Here is a 17,235-nt window from a genome sequence, read left to right on the forward strand (position 1 = left end):
TTTAAGTGTGTTTTTAAACTTAGGATAGGAAGATCCTTGTTACAAGATTTTGGTTTATTCATGAGTTTTGAAACTTGAAAGAATGGCAACTAAAATCAAGACAAATGGCCTATGTAGATTTCGGCCATAGTGAGTTTTTCATAGTTGTAATTCGTTTTAAATTTTTCTGAGTTGATATTTGAGTTTGGGACAAAATTTACATGAGGAATGTAAATTTTGGTAATTTTTGGAATTAGGATGTCAAATCCTTAAGTTAGGAGTAAAAGGGTCATTTGCCCACATGTAGAGGGTAAAATGGTAATTTTACTCTAAGTTGTCTCTTTTCACATTTCTAATTGTTAGTAATTAATTTCTAACTTTTAGAATACCCTCTTATAGTTCCTCGTGTTTCGTGCTTTATTCTAGTAGAATGCGACGATCGAGGTAAGTTAGTTTTTAACTTACTATTAGTTTAATGTGATAAGTAAGGGAACTAAATTGTATGTATGCATGTTATCATGTGTGCCATGCCAAGTCATTACATATTTATCTATTACACAGAATTTATTCTGTCATGAATTATTCATCTGTTACACAAGATATTCTATCACGTATTCCTATACATTGCAAGTATGTCATGTTAAGTATGCCATCTGTTACATGTATTTCATGTCACATAATATTCACTGTCACATGTTACACCATGTTAAGAACTGTTGTCTGTTATATGGTATGCCATGTTACGAAATGTTGCATGTTACATAAATGCCATGTTATGAAATGTACTCTGTTACATTTATGTCTTGAAGTATGTCATGTCTGTCATCTTACGTTCATGTCACATTATGCTACGTTAGGACTTTTGTCTTTTATGTCACGTTCATGTTACGTCACGTTACGAAATGTCATGTATGCCAGTTAAGTTATTCATGTTAATCACGACCCTAAGAGCTAGGATGGGGTAATATCCTAGTGGAACTCTTTTGTTCACGCTGGAGTGTCTAAATAGGTGTGAAATTCCCTGGATTGAAAAAGTACAGTCAACAGGGTGCGAATGGGGCGTAATTAGCTGGTCACCGGAGCGCGCCAGACACTAACGCCGATGGTGCCACACATTATGTTACGTGTGTCCACAGCAAGTGTGGCACAAACAAATCAGTCATGGGGCCATAACAACTATGGAGCATGAAGTATGGGGCCACAACAACTGTAGAGCATACACTACGTGAGACACAGCAATTGTGACAAGTAGAATACATGGGGCCACAACAACTGTGGAGTACGTATTAAGGCACTCACAGCTGGTATAGAAACCTGTGATGTGATGCGGTAATCGGCAGGGATACACGGCTCAAGGGGACCTGTGTAGCACCCATATGGTCACTTTAATGATTAAGTCTATTGAATAAGATTTCAAGTTCATGTATTTCACGTTCAAGTCATGTTTCAAGTTCACGTTATGTTATGTTCAAGTTTACGTTCACGCAATCATGGTAATCCCATGAGACAAGAATATGTTTTAAGTTCATGTTATGTTATGTTCACGTTTACGTTATGTTCCAAGTTCACATTTATGTTATGTTATGCTCACGTTCATGTTCAAATTATGCATGTTCACGTTCTTGTTATGTTTCAAGTTCACGTTCATGCTATGTTTCAAGTCCATGTTATGTTTCAAGTCACGTTCATGCTAAGCTTCAGTTTCAATTTAAGTTAATGATTGCTTATGACTTGATTATGCATTCATGTTTTTACTGCTATGCATGCATCATTAACCTGTGTGAAAGTTTTCTGTTAACTTACTAAGATTTGTAATCAAATCTCACTGTGGTAGTCCCAACTACCATTCCCCCCGAATGGTAGATTTTGTTACAGGATCTGAAGGAGAACTGGGAATCGACCAATTGGAAACGGTCGACTAAGCGACGGTGCAACGTAGATGGTAGTACAGTAGTTACCTCAGATTACTAGTATTTGTGGAGTTTAATCGCCAACACTGTTTTGATCACAACCAGATGGACTATTATTGTAATCTTAGTTGTTTAGTATGTCGTTAGTTGTTTAGTATGCCATACTCCGATATCAACGTTCTCTTAACCTGGCTAGCATGACTCTTCATGCTGCCCGTCCCTTTTGACAGTTCATCCGAACACTGAACACGACAAGACTCCATTCACAACTACACCTTATGTTACGTCACATAGCACGAGCTTGCTCCCAAGCTACAACATGACCTTGTCGTGTTACTCAACATTCTCCTATGTCAACTCCTGACTCATCACGAGTATAGTTCCTCACGTACTCCCGTCCCATCGTGACATCTCATCACGTTCCTTTTACGCCATTCCTACACTTTAAGACTTCACTCATCATAAGCATGGCTTCTAATAACCACGTCACTTCGTGACGTTGCCCAGTCATGCTTCTGCTGCGTACTCTTACACTTGTTCTAATACTTCATGCATACTCTTAGCCATAAGTCCATCACGGTGACACTTGTCACCTCAGACTACAGGCTATGCCATAACTACTTCGGGACACTGTTCCACAGTTCTCGACACTATCCATCACGTTCCACGCCTATCAAACACAACCATCCATATCTCTACAACACGCCATACGGAGTGTCGCTGCTACATGGACTACACTCCACGTATACTCCCCTCATACATACCACATCCTCACTATGGCATACCTACCATATGATACATCACTCCATCACATGGAGTACGTCCCACTCGTACTCTCTTTACATACGCTCCATCACCACTATGGCATACCTGCCATATGGTACATTAGTAGTACTAGAAGTGCACTCCATCACATGGAGTACGTCCCACTCGTACTCCCTTTACATACGGCAGGTATGCCATAGTGGGGATGTGGTATGTATGAGGGGAGTATACGTGGAGTCTACTCCATGTAGCAGCGACACTCCTTGTGGCGTGTCGTAGAGATAAGGATAGTTATGTGTTTGATGGGCGTGGAACGTGAGGTGACAAGTGTAGACTGTGGAACAGTGTCCCGAAATAGTTATGGCATAGCCTGTAGTCTGAGGTGACAAGTGTCACTGTGATGGACTTATGGCTAAGAGTATGCATGAAGTATCATAACAAGTGTAAGAGTACGCAGCGGAAGCATGATTGGGCAACGTCACGAAGTGACGTGGTTATTAGAAGTCATGCTTATGATGGGTGAAGTGTTAAAGTGTAGGAATGGCGTAAAGGGAACGTGATGAGATGTCACGATGTGACGGGAGTACATGAGGAACCGTACTCTTGATGAGTCAGGAGTTGACATAGGAGAATGTTGAGTAACACGACAAGGTCATGTTGTAGCTTGGGAGCAAGCTCGTGCTATGTGACGTAACATAAGGTGTAGTTGTGAATGGAGTCTTGTATGTTAATTGTTGGGATGAACTATCAAAAGGGACGGGTAGCATGATGAGTCATGCTAGTCGGGTTAAGAGAAGGTTGATATCGGAGTATGGTGCTTATTTATACAAGCAGGTGATCAACGTGTCATATGTTGATCTCAGGTGATAAAGGGGTAAGGCACATGTGTAACATGGTGAGACACACGTGTCGGACGGATTCACCATATGTAATGGGTAATCTTTCATGAGCATAGTTGCACGATGCTTAAGCCTCAGAGTTGACTTAGAGGCGTGTGCTTGCATGGATGGGAATGAGGATTTAGTGTGGGCTAAGATGCATGAAGGTAGTGACGGATGCATCGTTAGGATTGAGATGTGTGATTCCATCGGTCGGAATCATGCGTCGAATGTGGTTGTAAGAAGAGTAAGACGAATTTCTTAGTGTCTTAATCCTAAGGTGAATAATGGGTTCACTTTAGTGGATGAGCACTTGAGACAAGGAGTTGGAAAATGTGGTGACCGTAAGTGGTCCCCGAAGGGTTTAAATAGTGAAGGGCACGTAAGTGTATGGGATAGAAGGAGAGTGTTCCAAGTATAGTGTAGTTCTATTTATAGTTTAAGTTACTTATGCATTAGATAGAGAATGATGCTAAGGTTATGTGTACGCATATAGGTTGCCATCTGACAAGCACATGAATGGACTGAATGACATGCAAGTAGCATGGAGTCCAGGTAAGTGTTACGTTCATACTCTTCTAGAGTCTTTAAAAGATAAAAGAAAATGAAAACGAAAGCTTTTCCTTTATGACGCTTTATGAAAATGCCAAGTGTTCAAAGGTATAAGTACGTATGGCCCCTCCATGGCAGCCCCTGTTTACGCAACCAAAGTATTAATTGTACACATGTGAATGGATGACTATACGCTGTATCTATTGTATGTATTTTCTAAGAAAAATCCATATAGTGATGAAGATGCATGAAGGGCATGACAAAGGATGTCTTTATGGATCCTACGAACCGACGTTCTCATGTGCGTCACAGGGTGATGCTCGTGGATGCCATGATTGACGACGTTCAAGGTGACGCTTAAGGGTGCCATGAAAGCTGACGTTTAAGCCCATGTATGTTCTTAAATGAAGTTTTCCATGAACGAACTGTTAAAGAAAGGATAGGACTTAAATGAATTGAAAGACAAAAAGACCATTTTCGGGCTTATGCCCCAAACGATATTTTCTCATGAAAAGAAATGTTTTCTCATGAAAAGGAATGACTGTTAAATGAAAGAATGAACTGAATGAAAGCTCCAGCTCTTTCGAGCTGACATGAATGAATGAATGAATGAATGAAAGCAAGAAAGAAAGAAATGAAAGCATGAATGTATGAAGATACGTAAGGGCCATATGAATGAATGAAAGGGTACCAATGAATGGGCAGATTGCAATACCGGGTAAGTAGTACTGGAAGTGCACCCAGTGCTGCCCCCTATGAAAGGGATTCCCAACCCGTGGCCACGGGCGGAATCCGGGTCCAAAGGAAGACCGCTAACCCCATACACACGGGGCGTAACAGTATGTACTTGCCTATGAAAGTGATAAGAAATAATGGATGTATGCATGTATGCACGAACGCATGAATGCACATGTATGCACAAGAGCACGAGAACACGGACTCTTTAAGAAATGAAGGCACTGACGGGGGGAAACGTTTTACGACAAGAAAGCCTTTTTAAAAAGTAAAATCCCGTACAGCGGCTCTTTAAGAAATGAAGGCACTGACGGGGGACACGTTTTAAATAAAGGAAAGTCTTTTGAAAGGAAAGCCCCGTCCAGTGAAGTTTATAAACGAACGCACGTATGACATGTATGCATGCACGTAATAGTATGTACGAGTGATGAATGCATGAATGAAAACCTATGTTGCTATATTTTAACTGTATGAAGTAATGCTTACGAGTCTTCGACTCATTTTAGTTTTTATGCATGTCCATCCCCCCACAGGAACTGCATGATCAGGACGGACACGGCCCATGGGGAAGAGCACGGAAGTCTAGGCACGAGTTTTAAACGTACGAGAGGCCTTTTTATTATAAGATTTATGTTTTCCTCTGTAAACCTCTTTTATTGTCAAAACACATTTTAATTTATAAACGTGGAGTCTCGCACCCTGGGCATGCAAGTGAAAAATTTTAAATCGGACGGTAATTCCCATTGTCCTTTTATAAAAATATTTTGGAAAAAGACCCACCATAAGGACGGGCGTTACATATTTCACTCTACACAAGTGAGACAGGGTGATGAAGTGCAAGTTGAAAATTCAGCTCCTTACACCACTGCCCACATCATCCAATCTCCATGGACATGGGCAAACGTCTCCACCCCCTTGGCCACCTATAAAAATCCCCTCCACCCCCTCATTTCCTCCTCACCTCATCTCTAGCTCCTCTTGAGCATTGTGAGCCATCTTCCCCCCTTAGTTTTGAGAGAAACTGAAAGGTGTGTGTGTGTGTGTGCACGCGCTTGAGTGTTCTTGAAATTCTTGTGAGTTCTTGTGCTAGGAGTTTGAGTGGGCTACGAAATTTGTAAGTTTTCTTACCCTAGATATTATTTTACATGTCAATTTGTGATTTTAAGTGTTGGAGTGATTTTTGGATGAATTTAGAAAAGGTTGCCATGCTTGATTCAAAACCGGGTTCATTAAGAATGGTTTAAGTGTTTAAATTATTTTAAGTGAATATTTTAGCCATGGCATGTCTTAGCCTATTTTGATATGATTTATTAATGTCTTAGAATAATCATGGAAGGTTTGATTTTTTATTAGAAGCATGCTATGGTAAGTTTTAAATTCCATCTTTTGTTGATCATCAAAACATGCATCGATTTAAGTAAGTTTGTGATTAAGGCATGAAGATTGATTTCTTCCACCTAGGCTTGATGATTAAGCATTTAGGAAACCTTTTGATTGGCATAAGAATGAAAATGGACCTTATCCTAATGTTCATAGCACTAGTCCTTCATGCTCTAGAATGCATGAAGGAGCTGATCTAACTTTGGAGACTTTTTATTCTTAGATGTACTAAGTTTATGCTACAATTTGGTTTGAACTTATGATGGTCATTAATGCATTGAAATGTTTTTAGTTATTTTGGCATAAGTTTTATTTTCCCCTCTTAATCCGCTGCGAATATTGCATTCTGATAGTTGCACTGAGAAGATACATTGCATATTAACTGTCATGTACGGGGGTATGTAACATTGTGTTACATGTCCTAAAGCTCTAAGTCTTCGTTCCATCCCAAGCAAAGGTTGGGGGCTTCACAGGGTGATATTAGAGCAATTACATCTCTTGGTAAACCCACATGTCTTTAGGAATAATATGCCAAAGTATAGGATTTAATCTATAGACTTGATAGGCTTCAAATCTTGCAGCAAGAACTGGATCATATACACGTGCGTCACAGGATTTGGAGAACTGAAGCAGCATGGAGAACTGGATCATATACAGGTGAAAGAAGGGAAAGAAACCCTGAAGGATCCAATGCCCGACAGGATCAGGACCCCTATTTGGATGAAGGGCTTGACTTGGAAAATGCAATTCATCAGATGACAGAAACCATGAAATAACAACAGGAGATAATCTTGAGGTAAAACCAACAACGCTCGCAGGTTGAAAGGAAAGAGAACCGAGGGTGTTCGTATGAGAAGTTTCTGATATACAGATATCCAAATTTCATGGGAACTCAAGAACCCATGAAGGTCAACAAGTGGCTACTAGATCTTGAAAGGACCTTAGAGATCAGTGCCTATATGGAGGAGTAGAAAGTATATTATGCAGGGCATAAGTTGCAAGGAGAAGTTGGTATATGGGGGGATACCAAGAGGCAACTTTTAATAAAGGAATTTGGCAATATGAGTGCTTTGAGTTGGGATAGGTTCAAAGAGGAGTTCGATAATCGATTCTTCCCTGAATCTATGAAGACCTAAAAGGCTCAAGAGTTTGCCACTTTGGTGTAAGGCAATCTCTCAGTTGAACAATATGCTACAAATTTCATGGAGCTAGGAAGATTTGCTCCACATCTGATCACCAATGAAAAGATGCAGGCTTAGAAGTTCCAAGGAGGACAGCAAACTCAAATTTGCAGTTACGTAGTTGGGTTCTGCATCAACAATTTTCAGGAGTTGGTTAACGTGGTTGCAAAAACAGAAGCAGAACAATGAAGTGTGACAGCCCAGATTAACCTTGAGCAAAAGAGGACTCCTTCCTTCTCTGTAGAAGGGAATAATGCAAAAAAAAAAAAAAAAGGATTATACAGGGAGCCAATACGGGTAAAGGCATTATGGCAGCTCCATTTGCTACCTGTAAGAAGTGTTGAAAGAATGACGGTGGAGAATGTCGAATGGGTTTAGGAGTATGTTTTCGATGCGGTCAGTCAGGACGCATGATTCGGGAGTGCCCTCAAAATGCACAAGGTGGAAGGAACACTCTTAACAATTGGCCAATCAGAGGCCACCAATTCAAGCTCGTGTGTACGCCATCACCCCTAGATAGATGAACGAGAAGATTCCCAAAGATGAAGAGACGGGGGTCATCACTGGTATTTTCCCTTAGACCCCTCTCTTTTATAGAAACTAGCCCTTTTAATTTAGCTGCTATGTATATGGTAGTTCATGATTACGTTCTAGGGAATATCACATTATATGGATGTACGACATGTGCCTTACTTGACTCTGGCACAACGAGATCTTTTCTGTTTGCGACATTTGTACGATGGTGTAACCTGCCGATAGAATCACAAACAATAGTAGTTACGATTCCTGATGGAAGTATAGTCACATGTACTCAAGTCATTAGAATTTTCCCTCTAAGTTTAAATGGTAGGACTATAGAGCCAGATTTGATAATCTTCAATCAATTTGGGTTGGATTTGTTATTAGAAATGAACTGGTTATCCAAATTCTATGCCAAGTTAAACTGTCGAAGGAAAGAGATTTTGTTTGACTCACTTGATGCTGGTAGGATAAGAGAAAATGTAAAGGCTATTCCCTATTTAGTTAGAAATTGCATACCCAATGGTACTGTAACCTATCTAGATTAGATAATTGAAGACTCTTGTAGGGATAAGGAGATGCATGGGATATGTGTAGGTGAGAATTTTCCTGAGGTTTTCAAATACGACATACCAGGATTACCCCCAATTGGAAAGCAGAGTCCATTATAGATAGAACACCATACCGTATGGCCCCGTTAGAATTAAAGAAGTTGAAGGTTCAGATAGAGGGGCATAGGCAACATCTCAGCCTAATGCTAGAAAGATTGAAGGGTCATAGGTTGTATGCCAAGTTTAGCAAGTGTGAATTTTGGAAGTGAAGTTTTTAGGGCATGTGATTTCGAGCAAAGGAGTAGCGGTTGATCCTAATAAGATCAAAGCAGTAAAGAATTGGCAGCGTCCTACCATGTACACGAGGTCTGAAGTTTCTTAGGATTAATCAGTTATTACCAAAGTTTCGTAGAGAGTTTCACTAGACTATCAAAACTTGGATGCGTGCTGAACATGTTACGCTTCTCTAGCCTATCAAGACTTTTTCATCATTTGAATGTACCATACACTGTTCGAACAAAAACATTGAACCACTTGTTCGAATAAATGTTTTCAATTCGAACGTATATAAATCGTGTTTGGTCAGATTATTTTTGTTTGAACATAAATATATATGTTCGAACATAAATAAACTATTTGAACATTCCATCCATTCAAACATGATCAAATAATTCGCGTCGTTAGAATCAAATTTTGATAGCGTTCAAACAGATACTCAACTGTTCAAACAAAACATTTTCCATTCGAACGGGTTTTTGGGACGAAAGTGATTCGTTCCAAAAGAATATTCTCGTTCAAACGCTTTCAACCGATTATGCAAGATTTCATCCCTAAAGTTTTTTTTGGGACAAAATTCAAATTTTGTCTCCAAAAACCTTTTGAGACAGACATTTTGGGACGAAATAGAGACTAAAATTTCTCATCTCTAACACCCTTTTGGGACGAAAATGTCATTTTTTGGTATGAAATTTTTCATCCCAAAAAATGCATTCTCTTGTAGCTTAACTACCTTCTTTTTTTTTTTTTTTTTTAAATAATTTTAGCTGCAAATTAACTCTACACTTTAATTTAACCATGTTAGCACACACTTTATTATCAGAACATTTGAGGGGTGTATGTCTCAAGTTGCCAACATCCTGGCGACATGGCTTCAGCCAAAGCACAAACAGGACTTGCGTGTGTCACATTTGATATATATATTCATCTCAACACGGTCATATGACATACACTACTACTTTGGTGGGTTTGGACAGTTACATGCATGTTGTTGTTTCTCAACATCGATCCTAAAATCTAATTAACCAAAAGATGTGAACAAACACAAACAGATTGGACGATTTAATAAACATGAACAACAATTAGAAGTATATTGTACTATTGAAAGGCGTCATCCCACAGATCAAATACACAACCATACTTATAGCTTAATTGAGTGCTTGATCGGGTTTCGGTACTCTTTTGCTCTTTCCTAGTACTAGTCTTAGTACTAGACCTGGTTGTGTGCAAGTCCAAGATCCTGAGCGCTAGTTACTACTCTTCCTTATTGGTCTTGTATTTTTCCCTTGCCCCTTACTCTCCATGCATTTGCATTTGCATTTGTGGTCAGAATCATGCGTAGTACTCCTGATCTCTTTCGATGGCAGCATTAGTTGACTTGCATACCAACCATAACCCTAATTACTTATTCTATCAATTAATGTGCAATAAGTTGGTGACCATATCTCCTTTGTTTTCTATATATATATATATATATTATGCTACAAGTACTGATTGAATCAATGAATCATATGTCTCTTGGATTTATTTGTTTTTTACCAACTTAGAGATGATAAATTATGTAACTAGCGAATATATATTATTGACGTTCCTGCTTATGTGGCCGGAAGAATTTGAGTACTTGATCATTTCCATTTTATCCTTTTTTATTTTGATTGATGACTGGAAATTAGTTCCTCCCATTTCCACCTTAGTCCTCAGCTACCCAAAGGGAAAAACTTACATACCTCGTAAGCATCAACAGGCAGGAGTGAGTCCAGTAGCAGATTGTCAGAACAACCTACCTCTCCGCGGACAAAGGAGATGGGTCGAGCCAAAGACCACCTACCTCTGCTACAACAAAGTGTGGGATCAGCCCTAGCTAGACCGAAACTTACCCTTTCCTGCAATGTCAATAGGCGAGAGTAGGTCTAGTAGCAAACTGCTAGAGCAACCTACCTCTCGCGGAAAAAAAATGATGGGTTGAACTGAAGACCACTTTATCCCTCCCACAAAAGAGATCGGGTCCAGTCCCGAGGCTACCCGAATAATTACCCCGACCACCATCACAGTGAAAGAGCAGACCAGCCACATCACTATTCCAATTACCTCCTCCAGGGTCAAAGGGGTGGCTTGGCTTGAGGCATTTCGACCCTTCCCTGAAGGAGTGTGGGTAGTCCTCAGCTACTCGAATACGAAGACTTACCATCCTCGTAAGCGTCAATAGGTGGGAGCGGGTCTAGATACAGACTGCATGAATGACCCACCTCCCTGTAGAGCAAAGAGATTGGTTGAGCCAGAGGTCTCCTTGTCTCCCTTTGGGGAAGAGATGGACCAGGCCCACGGCTACCCGAATAACTTACCTCGACCTCCGCTGCGACTAAGTGTGGGATAAGCATCAGCCTGACCCAAACTTACCCTTCCCTGTAGAGCCAGAGGTCTCCTTGTCTCCCTGCAGCAGGAATGGTTCCAGTAGCAGACTGCCCAAACAACCTACCTCCCAAGGGAAAAAAAAGGGACGAGTTGAGCTAAATGTCAACTTGTCCCTCCTGCGAAGGACAGGAGGTCCAGCCCCGAGGCTACCCAAATACTTGTCCCGACCGCCATCGAGGTAAAGGAGCTGGCCAACTGCATCACTGTTCGAATTACATCCTCGGGGGAGAAAGAGGTGGTTTGGTGTGAGACATTCTGGACTCTCCCCGACGAAATGCGGGTCGAGTTCATCGACCGCCCGAATATTGGAATAAAGAATGCGAACGTTAACAACATAAAAAATGCAACAAGTACATTGTGGCGTGCTGGGGGGCCCAAGTTTTCAAAATCTAAATTTTGCAAAGCTAAGGAAAAAGTTATGATGACATTCATACCTTGGAATCCGGAATTAAATGCACAACGTCAATACGCGGGAATGGGTTCAGTTCCAAACTACCTGGAAACCTACCTCCCTATGGACCAAGGATATGAGTCGAGTCAGAGGCCGCCTTGTCTCCTCACGGTGGATAGTAGGACCAACCCCACGGTAGCCTGAATGACCTAACTTGGCTCCCATTGCAGCAAAAAGCAGTACAATCTATTTATATTCAACTTCACAACTGCGGTGTTACTAGGAGAAGCATAGAGACAAGTTAGCAAAACACTACCCTGCCTCTCCCCCGAGGAGGCAACCTAAGTCTTCCTGGTGCGGCTTAACTCTTAGAGGGGATCTTCATCCTCCCAAGCAGATGGTAGCAGACAAAGGCCAATCAACACTGACAACAATTCTCTTCTTTTCTATTCTCTTCTTTTCTTTAAGTTACATTTCAAAATTAAGAAGAACAACATAAAAAGGAAGAACGGTGGGACTAAGAGGGGTAAAGCTCATCGAGGCAGTAGGCAAGAAGGAGGAAATCGGCGTAAAGAAGAAGTTGAGAGGCATTGGCCTAGTCAACATGTGTAGCTAAAGGCCCCAAGAGGTTGACTACCTAAGAAGACCGAACGAGGATATCGCAGGAGAGTAGTCGGCCGATAGGGTCTCCAGGAATAGGCTAGGCACTGGCGGGATGGACCACCAAGCTCTGTGTGGCAAAAATCCCCAGGCTAGCCAAGAAAACCAAAGAAAAAATGAAGAAGGAAGCAACAGAGAAATGTACGCAAAAACAAGCAGCTTGGCACAACAAAATGTAAGTTAGTCTCTCATTAATAATCACAAGTTACAACATGAAGCTACAGAGTTACAAAGAACAAGTTACAATATGAAGCCGCAGAGTTACAAAAACACAAGTTGCAATGTAAAGTGGCAAATGATAGCGACATATAGCATAAGTCAACTAAATACGATGGAAAGTTGTGAAGGCGCAACAAACCAAACTCTGATCAGATCATATCTCAGTAGAAGTGGCAGACAGAGAGCTCTATCACTACTACATGCCTATAATGCCTGAGGTTATCTCTAAGAAAATCAATAGGGATGTAATGAGACAATTAATGGAGTTGTACAGTGACAACAACCACCAAGGCGCCGCCAAGAGCCACCCACCTGTTGAAGATGGGCGCGAGGAACTGTTGGAGGAGATGTAGACATGAGGGCGAAATGAAGGGTGAACGTGAGGTTAGGAAGTAGGACAAGAATCACTTCAAGCTTAGATGTAGGATATGAAGAAAGAGAATGCATTGCTGTACAAACAAGGCAAGGTTGAGCTTTGGAAGAGGAGGTTTGAAGCTAGAATCTCAAACAACAAAGAAGAGCATGACCTGTCAGATAAGCCGCTTGGAGTGCAGCCGTAGAGAATCAACCATCGGCGGGAGGAATTGTTCCCGGTAGAGATGCCCGTAAGGCCACTCAGGATTAGATCCCTCTTAAGGAGAGTAACATGCTCCACGGACACTTCATGTGGAAGAAACTCCCGCAAACTCAAAGCCCTTAGGTCGCATTGGGGATTTTGAAGGAGGTGAGTCTTCATCCGTTCCAAGTTGTCATCGTAACAGAAGTACCATGCATCATCGCAGACACCATAGACATAAGACAACTTCTCCCGAAGACCTAGGTCCAGCCCCTGATCAGTATCCAAGTCCCTCCTCCATTTCCTTTCATCGTCCAGGGCCTTCCTCTTGTTCGCTAGAGACTCGGAAGCCTTGTTAAACTGCTCTGTCAACCACTTGCACTTTTGACTATCGAAGTCTTGCCACTTGCACAATTCTCAATTTCCGATCGACAATTGCTCAAGCTCTTACTGACAGCCATCAAGAGACTGTTGTAGCCCTTCCATCACCTCGGAGGCAAGCATTGCTTAGAGAAGAAGAAGGCCAACCATATCCTGGGAAGTCAACTAGTCAATGAAGGCCTCCTCAACCTCTTATTTCTTCTTTCGCTCCTTCACTACACAGCGTAAAGCCAGTTGTGTGAGCGAACGAAGGGCTCTATTCTTGCTCGCCACCTCCTCTCGGCTATCCACAATGAATGCCGCTAGACTCTTGAAGCCTTGCCAAAGAAGTTCGGGTCAAGATCAAAGAAGGAAATGAACAAGAAGTGTATAGAGTTTGCAAGCGAAGTTCTTACCCTAGCAAAGAGCCTCTTAAGCCTAATATTCGTCTTACGGATACAGTAGGTACCACCTACAGCTGTTGTCGGCCAAAAGTTGGCTAGGACCTCAAAAACAGCCTCCACATCTGTGTTAAGAGCTGTAGGTGTAGAGACTACCTCCACTAGAGGAACGCCTGTCATCACCTCCTCGGCCCGAGCAACAGCCCCTACCACTTCATCATTAGCCGAGGCAACCTCAACCTCGAGAGAACATAGTAAAGGGGACTCTGGGATGGAAACCTACTCAGGGAACCCCTTATCCCTGGCAAAATGCTCCATGGGCAAGGGGTGAGGGAACCCGAGGTCATAGGAACGTTTTCAGCCGTAGACCCAAGGATCGGCGGTTCGGTTGAACAGCCGCGACAACACCTTGAGCCAACAACATGGCACAAGGAAGGTTCGTGATTGTCATCATTTTCTTAGTTGACATCGGCTAGGGACAAATAACGAGCACCTCCGCAGAAAGGGCCTCTGGGAAGAATGAGAAGGTCGTCAAAATCAGATCTGATGGGAGAAATCTCCCAAGGCTTTTTCCCTTTCCCTTCCAGAGAGTGGTTGTAGACCTGGGATGTGACCTCCCTTAGCGTGAAGGCCACGTCGGAGAGCAAATTGGGCCTTCGCCCAAGCACAGACAACCTTGATCCTAAATGTCGTCTGGGGTCACGATAGGACGACGAACCTTGTCACCACCCACAGCCCCCCATATGGTGTGAACAAGGAATCTAGGCTGATTGGCCTGGCTGACATGGAACTCCCATCCCTTGCCGGATAGAAAGAAGAACAGATGACTCCACCCTTTCGCAGCATTGTACTGCAGCTCCAGACAAACGAACACCTGAACTAGTTTAAAACCGTAAATGTGATGGCCTCACCTCGGAAGATTGTGGGTGAGGAAGAACTCATGTTGTGATATCCGAGTAATCAGCCCCGGCCTCCTCCAACACGCGACACCAAATGACACATCATGACACAAGGATCCTCCACGCACTGGGAGGCAGCTAAGTAGGCTCCAACTTGAGAAAGTCCATCACTTCTCACATTGGACAGTAGAAGGGCAGTTTGAGGCTACAAGAGAACATGGAGGGATATACTGCAACCTTAGAGGCATAACCCTCAGAACCTTTCGCCCCTTTGTTAGGATAAGGCACCTTGAGTTCCACCATCCAAGGAACCTATAGGTTTCTGTAATAGCCCGCTAGAAATTCAAAGGTAGAATTTCTATTGGCTTTAGGAACCTCGTGAAAACTCCACAAATTTTCACAAATCTACCAATCGTATGGGTTTTAGTCTGACAACATAGTCATTATTATCACTCACTATGGTACCAGGAGTGCTATTCTAATTATTTGAGGTAGTTATAAGTGTCGGAATACGTTATGATCTACACCATTAGACTCAGTTGATTATTTAAGATTTTATGGCAGAATAAGTCAATTTTCATATTTTCGGACGAAACGCCTGTTTAAAACTATGAATTCTTTTTTTAGGGGCACTTCGGGATTGAATTTCGGTAAAATATTTTCACCACAGGTTAATATGAATATTTATGATTTTTCAGTGCTAAGTTTATTATTTACTTTCCAAAGTGAATAGTAACTTCAGTAAGCAAAACAAGTGTAGTGTTTTCAAAATCATAATGTGGAATGTCTAAATTAGATTAGAGAAGTTTTATTTGGATACTTGGCAAGATCTTAGCCACATATAGTAAATAGTATTAAACGCTTGGCACCAAGAGGAATGTTTGTTGAATTTGAAAGAATCAAGGTGTGAGATCATGCCACCTAAGCAAAAACCCTATTCCATCCGACCAATCAAATTGTGCCAAACCAAAGAGGATTTCCACCCTAGTGAATTCCTACATGGTTGGGGTCCAATTGAGAATCCAAAACCATGGTTGAAATCAAAATCCTAAATGGTTTTATCTAAACCATAAAGTTGACTTCCAAAACCTATATGAATCTGTTTCTAGCATTGTGTTTAATCGCTTTATTAAAATATTTCCACATGCTATTAATCTTTCAAATTTCTGTTAGAACATCATTATCCAATCTTGTTAACCTTGGAAAATTGATTGGGCCAAGAGATATTAGATTTGGGCTTGATAGCAACCCAAACCCTCTTAAGACCCCAAAATTTAGACCCATTCGGTTTAGGCCCTTTAAGGCCCACGAATTTGGTCAGCATAGGATTGCTATCTGGATAAGTTTTGCACCACCACTTGGCTGACCAGATCTTTCCAAAAGAGGATCTAGAAGGTTCTTGAAGTACATAGCTAAAGTCCACCTCACTCTCTTACATTTACACTCCACCTTGAGAAAAGATCTTGGGCTGATTTTTGTCTTTTGTAATAGGAAGAAAAGGCCAACACTCAAGCTTTCTTACAGTCCTATCACTTTTCATAACTTTTGTAAGAGGCTCTCCAGTCCACTTTCCACGAAAAGAAACCCTCCTTTACACTTTTCCTTGACTAACACAAAATACACTCTCGGGCAGTTTTTCTTATCTCTTTTGCATGCTTGATTTGAAACTTTTGTAAGTATTTACTCACAAATTTTCTTTCATAAAAGTTGTTCCTTTTTCAGTTTAGTTTACGTGGATAGCTTATTTGTTCCATTTGGAGATCATTTGATCGGTAAAAAGTTATTTCAACCCCAGAAAGGGCATTTTGGGCAATAAACTAGAGAGTGTGTTTTATTTTGGAGTTTTGAGCAAGCTAATGAATAGATCTTGGTCCGAAACTTTTATGGAATACTTTTAACATTTGTATATGATTACTGGTTGAGTATTTGTTGCATGATTAAAAGTTTTGGTGAAAGATTTTCTTAGAACTAGAAACTTTGAAACTAGAAGAGGAAAAACAGTTTCTGTTTTGAGAAAGTTTAAATTTTTTATGGTTTAATCTTATTCCAATGGCTTTGATATTTTTATTATAGGATCCTAAGCCTCTTATATACATGTTAGAATGTTATTTTGAAGATATAGAATTTTATACAAGGAGATATTCGGTTAGGCCAAAGTGATGATGCTCTTGGCTAAATTTATGTTCTGGTTTATGTTTAACCATGTGATCTTCAGTTTGAATCTTGGATCTGTTTTAGGACATATTTTTAAACCATGTGATGTTTTGGTTTGAAGATCACATGTTTATAAGTCATGGATCAAGAGTTTGATCAAAACAAGTTAGAAACAAAAATCAAAGGAAATAGCCTATGTAAATTTCGGCCCTATAGAGTTTTGATGGTTGTGTTTAGCTTTAAATTTTTCTAATTTATATTTGAGCTTAGGACAAAATTTACATGTGGTATGTAAATTTTGGTGACTTTTGGAGTTAGGATGCATAATCCTTAAGTTAGGGGTAAAATGGTAATTTCCTCACATGTAGAGGGTAAAATGGTAATTTTACTCTAAGTTTATATTTTTCCATATTCCTAATTGTTAGTGATTAAGTTCTAACTTTTAGAAATCACTACT

The sequence above is a fragment of the Juglans regia genome, chromosome 4 (assembly GCF_001411555.2).
Source record: "Juglans regia cultivar Chandler chromosome 4, Walnut 2.0, whole genome shotgun sequence".
Taxonomy (NCBI): Eukaryota; Viridiplantae; Streptophyta; class Magnoliopsida; order Fagales; family Juglandaceae; genus Juglans; species Juglans regia.